Source organism: Protomyctophum parallelum (genome assembly GCF_964188405.1).
Source record: "Protomyctophum parallelum genome assembly, chromosome: 5".
In the NCBI taxonomy this organism is placed as follows: Eukaryota; Metazoa; Chordata; class Actinopteri; order Myctophiformes; family Myctophidae; genus Protomyctophum; species Protomyctophum parallelum.
The window spans coordinates 48,908,426-48,916,925 of record NC_139702.1 but is presented as its reverse complement, the minus strand read 5'-3'; the positions used below and the strand labels follow the sequence as shown (position 1 = coordinate 48,916,925).

General features: G+C 40.7%; 2 protein-coding genes across 3 annotated transcripts in view; one reads left to right on the top strand and one right to left on the bottom strand.

The window, feature by feature from the left end:
• inpp4b (inositol polyphosphate-4-phosphatase type II B) overlaps nt 1-8,500 on the top strand; it is a 245,706-nt gene that overhangs the window by 50,946 nt on the left and 186,260 nt on the right.
• The window catches only part of smarca5 (SNF2 related chromatin remodeling ATPase 5), a 342,548-nt gene that overhangs the window by 308,957 nt on the left and 25,091 nt on the right, over nt 1-8,500 (bottom strand). The window lies entirely within an intron of this gene.

Genomic DNA, 8,500 nt, shown 5'->3' with positions numbered 1-8,500 from the left:
TCTCTCTCTCTCTCTCTCTCTCTCTGTGTTAGAGCATTAATTAACTTCAATTCCAATACTGTTTGGCTGCTTAATTATTATAGCCAGCAGCTCTTTGAGTTCAGTCACCACATCAAACCAGATCACGCAGTCCGCAGTGATGTTCTGGTCAGCTTGGGATCACAACAGGCCTTGATCTGAAGGAGTCACAATATTAATGCTAAAGTACATTTGTACGAGAAGAAGCAACACTGCAATAGCCTAACTTTAGCTGCTCTCTGCCCTCACAAGGGCACGACCAGAGTGGTTGGGTCGTGTTAAAAAATGGATTCTGTGCATGGGCAAGTTGAAGCAAGTTGAAGTAAAATATTGAAAATAAGTCCCACGATTTTTGTAACCCATATTTTGGGGATAGCCTGCATGGAACTGAGCACATGCTTCCTTCAATGCATGAGGAATGAGCAGGTCTATCTATCTATCTATCTATATATTTTTTTATTTTGCAGGCATTTTACTTACTTTTTTCAGGGTTAAAGATTGTTAGTGCAGAGATTTTGAAATTGTGTGAATTTCTGCCTGTGTGGGGGGTATTTGTATTCAAATATCATGACCAATGGCATTGCATAATACTAGATTAAAATTCAACTACCGGATGTGATGTTGGATGTGACACTACAGTATCAGCAGTCCTGTAGGTCCTGGGGAACCCAGCTATAGTACACAGTAATAGTTCAATTACATTAAATCAACACTGAAGATTGTACTGTCTCATCTATGGCTGCATTTCTGTTCTAATTGCCTTAATTTTAATTTAATTTAAATGTAATTAGTCTCGAGGTGAAAACAGCTTGTAGGCTGCGGCAGCTCAGCTTTTAGCCAGTCAGTCTGTTGGTCCAAAATGATCCAACGCAAACTGAAGGCTCATATATCATCATTGTATTGTAAAACCAACAGTCCCAATCAACAGCCAGAGTTGCGAGCCACAATAACCGCAAAGGTCACAGTCAACAGTATACAAACTCAGCAGAATTCACAATCCACAATCATCACAACAAATTTGGCACACATTTTGACAACATTTCTGTTGACATGAGTTCGGATTAACAAGTCATTCCATATCAACACTTTATTTATTTAGAAGAAGACCTTTTGAAAGACTCAAACATAACTCTTTGTGGGAATTGTGGGATGTGATTGTCTGTTGCTGTAGTCACTGTTCTCTCTCTCTCTCTCTCTCTCTCTCTCTCTCTGGGCATGGGCGAAGTTTCCTGAGCAGCTATCAGACCATCATGAATATCATTCACATACGCCAGCTCTTCTTTACTCAACACTCAGACAGACAGACAGACAGACAGACATGGGTGGGCTGCAGCTACTGTATGCCTTCCAGACGGTTCACTCCTTTATCTCTGATCAGTCTCATCATATACACACACACTCCCACCATACCCCCTTCACACACACACACACACACACACACACACACACACACACACACACACACACACACACACACACACACACACACACACACACACACCTACAGGGTTCAAATGGGGAGAATCTTCACGTGACAACTCAAGATCTTCTACCATTAATTAAAAGCACAATACCATTCCCTGTCTATGTAGACCTCGTTAGCCCTCTCTTCCAGTGATGCATCCTTTGTTTGTTTGCATGTCTTTCGTTCGTTCTTTCTCTCTCCAAGGCGAGCAGCTCTTGGATGTGTTCCATGGCCCTGCTCAGCAGGGCCCAGCGGGCTTGTCTGGGTCTCATTAGAGAGTGTTTAAAGTAAACCCATTTTGACCTGAGATCAGATTCTAAAAAATGTCTTCTACATCCTGACAGTTTTCTGAAAAAGCTATGTTTCTATGTCAGGCGTTCTTCGGTTTTTCGAAAATAGCAAACCTACAAGCTCGTAGCGCGCCACTCGGTGGCGTGCTATGAGCTTGTAGATCTGCTATTTTTCAATAGCTAAAGCATGACATGATGCTAACACCAAAAGGGGTTCCCGGCGGCTCCCGCCCAAAATGGGTTAAGTGACACAGGCCAGGGTGTGACGCTGAACATGCGCTGACACAATGTATCAGCCCCCTGACACTTAAGTGGCCAATAGAAACCACTCAACCATGGCCTTTGCATTTTTTGGGAAAGAACATGAGGGCAATTTGGTGTCTGTCTGTGTGTTTTTGCAAAATCAGCTGTCAAAGTTTTTGTATTTTAGACCTTGTTAAAGTTGAGTAAGTGTGTGTGTGTGTGTGTGTGTTTGTGTGTGTGTGTGTGTGTGTGCACGTGTGCGTGTGTGCGTGTGATCTGTCTATGGTTCTAGCCGTCAAAAGCTGAATAGAAGATCTCTGCAATCCACCAAAAACACTTTCTTTCCTTGTGTGTGTCTGTCTGATGTAACACACATGGGTTTGGTAAGTGGTGTGGAAATGAAGAGAGGAGAAATGTGTGTGTGTACAGTATGTGTGTTTGTGCGTGTGCGTGCGTGTGCGCGTGCGTGCGTGCGTGGTGGGAGCGTGCGTGGTGGGAGCGTTAGATGGAGTGAGGGTTTATAGTTGAGTGATTTAACATTCGCACAGGAGCAGAGAATTTCATACTAGGATGATTTCCCTTTGCCTGGGGCTTGGCAGGCAGATATTCAGAGAGGACGTGTGCAGTGTGGTCATGAATACTTAGAGAGAGAGAGAGAGAGAGAGAGAGCCAACCAATGTCAAATGTTTGGGTCGGATGCCGATCCAGCAGATTTTGGAGAGTTCTAGTCTAGACCAACGTTCACCAATGTTTTTACCAATATTTCAATAAATCATTTTAACTTGTTTGTTGAAAGTTTCTAGTTGAGATCATGAAGGCCTAACGTATTGGCAAACAAATAAAAAAATAAGATTAGTAACATTTTGATAGATTCAAATTAAACTTCAATATATTCTTAAAATAATTTTACAATAAACAAACACAATGAACTTAAATGTATTTTTAACAACTATTTTTTTTAAATTCCCTGCCCCAAAAAGCATGCCAGTCTGAAACTGGTTAAAATCGGGACACATCGGCTGCATAATTGCTGATACCGACGACAGGCAGAAAATGGCTGATATTTGGGCCAAACGTATACTGTACAGTACATCGGTCTGGCTTTACTGGATGTTAATGAGGGGCTGTATAAATGTCTCTTTGTCCTGTCTTGTTTCTGTCTTGCTTTCATCTCTCTGTAAACTCTCCTTTTTTCTCACAAAGACTTGGTCTTGTCCGTCTTTTCTTTTTTTACACACCATTATAATGTTGCCCCTCCTACAGTATAAGCTATTAGCGTAGATTTAGATAAACCACATGGACCCTTATGGCTCCATTTGGTTCCATTTGTGCACACTCAGAGTTACAGACCTTTTATGGTCATTCAGGGCAAACTCTTTGTGTTTCTGGTAATATTGTGGAAAATGGAATGCCATGCCAACATGGTGATGACCCCTGCTCCCTGCTCAGGTGTCATTTCCTCTGTCCACCCTTCTCCCTGTCTTGCTTCTCTTCGCTTTGCTTTCTCTCTCTCTCTCTCTCTCTCTCTCTCTCTCTCTCTCTCTCTCTCTCTCTCTCTCTCTCTCTCTCTCTCTCTCTCTCTCTCTCGGGACCAAGTGATCAGCCGCAGTGATGACAGGTTAGCTTCACCTCATCACCACTGCCTCACCCATGGCTCTCATAGATTGTCCATTCAGCTTTCCTTTTCATCATTCACTTATCGGCAAGTAGGCTATTCTGGAGATCTCTGCTTTATTTAAAAAATATATATAAAATAAGCACTTATTGGGAGAACTTTGGTTCCCTATAATTCAAGGCTATTATGAGGGTGAGAGCTTGATAGTTTGTTGCACTTTCATTGTGGAAGCCATGTCTGTGTAATGGCATACAAAAGTAAAAGTATTATATGAGCAGAGTAAAATACTATAGTGTCAAGCACCAAACAATGTGTCCTATATATTTTGGATTTTATTTTATAGTTCGATGTAGGTGTGTGTATCTGTGCCCTTTGTTTCGCAACATGTCTGAGCTGAGCTGTCTGTGTCTGTTTCTGTTTTGTCTTCATAAAATATCGTTATAAAATGTAAAAATCAATACAAAATATTATTGAAAAAAAAATAGCAGCAGATACAGTAATAGATAGCCTATATACATGAGGTGCAGCAATAGAGTATAGCAACAGGCGTATAGTAGTAGTGCATTATACTGCAAGTATTAAACTAATGAAAAGGTTTTAAAATGTTTCAATTGGTCAGTCAAATGGGTTCTTGGTATATACAGTAAGTGATATTGGACTATAATTGTATATCTGTTCTTGGCATAAATATTTAACCCCCCAAATCATGTGTAGGCTACTAGGCTATTACATTTGACTTTTGAGACAAATAAGTCAGTGCATCCAAAAACTCACTGCACTTTGGCTTTGTAGGACAGTAGTAAGTCGTAACAGAATTTAGCATCATAGTGTATTATTGTCGCTGTCTGGCAGAAACCAGTTAACTCAAATTTTCATTTTTTTTTCTTTTTTTTTCATAAATCAATGCTATTGCATACCCTTTGCGTCTGTTTGTCTGTGCAATGCAACGTATTAAAGTGCTTCTGACAAAACCAGCTACTCCATTGGACCCTCAAACTTTCTGCTAAAGCAACTAATGCCACCCCCTCTGACATCTGACAATATATAAAGTGAAGTCACAATACCAACTTTGAAGCAGTATTGCTTTCTTTTAGAAATATAAGGTTTTCTTATTCCTTTCCTCTTAGAGTTAGCTGCTTTCAGCAGAGATATGATCATAGGAGGCCTTTGCTATGTTTCACCAGTTTCAATTGAAAAGGGCCTCCACCCTCAGGGGGGCCTTCGAGCTACGACTGACCGCCAGACGTCATTCAACCGCCCACCACCCTTGGCCCTCTCTCTCTCACCACTCGCTGCCTTGCTCTCTCCCACAATGTTAAAGTTACACCTATTTCCTGTTAATAACCTGGGTAAAATGTGCAGCATTGGGAGGTAAATGGGAGACTCTTTATTGTGAAGGGATGACAGGATGAGGAGAGGTATTGTTGCTGCGTAATTGTCGAGAGTAATGGCTGCGAGTGATTTAACAGTCAAAACTATGTGTAACTAGAACTGCACTCTGTCGAGTGCATACTTGCTTGTTGCACACTAGTAGGCCATAAATGGCCAACTAGTGCGCAAGCAGAGCGCGCATGTAATCTTTTCGCCCGCTGTAAACTGCCAAATTTCCATTATTTGTAGAAATAGTCTTTACTTCTGAGAAATTAATGCAAATCCCCAATACGTCTATGACACATTTGTCTTCTAACAACTGTATGTCAGGTATCCTGGTGAAATTAAACTTAGGTTTCAAAATTTCCACATCTCTATCAAATACAATAATTTCTGTCCTTGATTTCAGTATAATTTCAAATTTTTCGCGGTCCGTAGAATATTTTGGATTTATTTCTTTAAATTGTCCGTCAGTGATGAAATAACATTGGTTTACTTCAATCAAATTAAAATATTTGTCACATTCTTGAGTAAATCCTGTTACCTTAATTGTTGCTGTACTGTCTGTAATCCGAAAGAAGAAGTATATTCCGTTAGTAAATTTACGTTGTTCACTTTTAGTAACTACCTTTCCACAGATTTTCCATCTTTCACGACTTCCAAATGATAATGAACTTAATGCTGAGATTTTAATTACGGGGTCCTTCTTCATCCTTTTATTTGAAGGTATATCTGTAGATAGTTCCATTGTTTTTCTGTATGTTTCGTTGTGGAGGTGTCCTATTGATCTAGATCTGTGTTTACAACAGGCTTCCGTGTGAAATTGTCAAATGATCTGGAGTGTTGATATGCCCGAGTCTGTCTGCGTCTTCCTCGGAGAGTCCTGGTTTCAATATCTTCCTTCTTTCACTGTGCAGCTGAGAGTCTTTGGCTGAGAGTCACCCCAGCTAACTGAGTCCTGGTTTCAATATCTTCCTTCTTTCACTGTGCAGCTGAGAGTCTTTGGCTGAGAGTTCCTCGGAGAGTCCTGGTTTCAATATCTTCCTTCTTTCACTGTGCAGCTGAGAGTCTTTGGCTGAGAGTCACCCCAGCTAACTGAGTCCTGGTTTCAATATCTTCCTTCTTTCACTGTGCAGCTGAGAGTCTTTGGCTGAGAGTCACCCCAGCTACCTTTTCTAGCCTTCCCCCGTGGATGTGTCAAATGATCTGGATTGTTGATATAGCCAAGTCTGTCTGCGTCTTTCTCGGAGAGTGTTAAATGACTGAGCTTCTTGCGATATTATAATTTAGTTTTTGCATATATAATTATATACTTAGATATATATTTAATTTTGCAAACCACACTAATATTATTAATTATGGTAACATTTTTGACACGTTGTGACTTTTATACATTCCAGAATCATAATGTTGTATTACATACGTCATTACTGAGAGCAGTTATACAATATCTATATACGTATATACGCATATACTATATACGTATATCTATATACTCTATACTCTATACTGTATAAAGTGTGTAGTTGTAAGTTGATTAGCGGTATTCTGTGATCGGCCTGGTCCAAAAACCGTGACAGCAAAAAAACCGTTCCGCCATTCCAGGACCCCCCCAGAAAAACATCAAATCTGTGCCCGTATTGCTGGACCAATGATGACGAAATGACCATATCTCTTACGTCATCATTTAGAGCTGGTCATACACGTATTTCTTACGTCATCATTTAGAGCTAGTCATACACAGTATATATCTATATACTCTATACTCTATACTGTATAAAGTGTGTAGTTGTAAGTTGATTAGCGGTATTCTGTGATCGGCCTGGTCCAAAAACCGTGACAGCAAAAAAAACCGTTCCGCCATTTCAGGACCCCCCCAGAAAAACATCAAATCTGTGCCCGTATTGCTGGACCAATGATGACGAAATGACCATATTTCTTACGTCATCATTTAGAGCTATGAGCTATTAGAGTGTATGACTAGCTCTAAATGATGACGTAAGAAATACGTGTATGACCAGCTCTAAATGATGACGTAAGAGATATGGTCATTTCGTCATCATTGGTCCAGCAATACGGGCACAGATTTGATGTTTTTCTGGGGGGGGTCCTGAAATGGCGGAACGTTTTTTTTGCTGTCACGACAAATGGACCAGGCCGACCACATTACTTGCGCGCTCTGCTTGCGCAAGTAAATACGCCTGTATCAACAGAATAATTATGTCATATATGGGGGCCTCGTTTGGTCATGAAACGGGCCTCCAGATTCCTAAGGCCTGGATATGAGTCAGCGTTAACATACAGTAGATACACATCCAGCCTGGGTTCATAGAATCGCCAGTAAGCAACCAGATTCTATAATCCCAGTCAAACATGAAATAATGATTGGTAAAACCCTAAGTACCCTAATTACATTCGGACGTATGGGTATGATAGTACTTTTAAGCATTTACAGGGGCGGTTCCAATGGATCTGTGTTGACAGGGAAAATCAAAGATGTTATAAAACCAAATGTACCATGGGAATTTTGAAAGGACACTAATTAAATGTAGAAAAACCATAGCGACCGCAGCGAGTGGAAAGGAGGGCATACCCTGTATAGTCATAGAGGTCACCGATTTGATCCTCTACTCAGTCTACTGCCTTGAAGACACTAAATTTAAGGCCTATTCATACTTCAGTTTTAGGTGCTAAAGTGACCACCGAAAACTACAACATGACGTCACACTATGGTGGTAAGCGACTCACCGCTCACCCAAACGCATCTCTCTGTTTTTACTAAAACTACAACATGACGTCACACTGTGGTGGTAAGCGACTCACCACTCACCCAAACGCATCTCTCTGTTTTTACTAAAACTACAACATGACGTCACACTGTGGTGGTAAGCGACTCACCGCTCACCCAAACACATCTCTCTGTTTTTACTAAAACTACAACATGACGTCACACTGTGGTGGTAAGCGACTCACCACTCACCCAAACGCATCTCTCTGTTTTTACTAAAACTACAACATGACATCACACTGTGGTGGTAAGCGACTCACCACTCACCCAAACGCATCTCTCTGTTTTTACTATCCACCGTTCAGAGGTCACCTTATCACCTAAAACTGGAGTATGAATAGGCCTTAAACCACCTACGTATGTGTCCACTGACTGTAAGCTGCTCTGGATAAGATACACAATAAAATATGTAACGTGCCAATTAAATAAGTGTGTTCTGTCTAGGACATGAATTAATTCATTGATGTCCTGTTAATACTGTGTGTACTGTCTACCATGATTACATTAAAAGTTAATGTTAATTAGTTGGAATGTGCCACCGCTGGAATCTTTCACCATTTGAACTTGAGCTTGTTATAGCTTTTTATAAACTCCTACGTATGCTTCTTTGTTGCTCATCAAATCAAACAACGTTGGTTCATTCCGTCTTCGCCCACTTAACATGGTTATTATTAGCCCTCATTATGGGCCGTTCAAACAGAAGTGTCGCT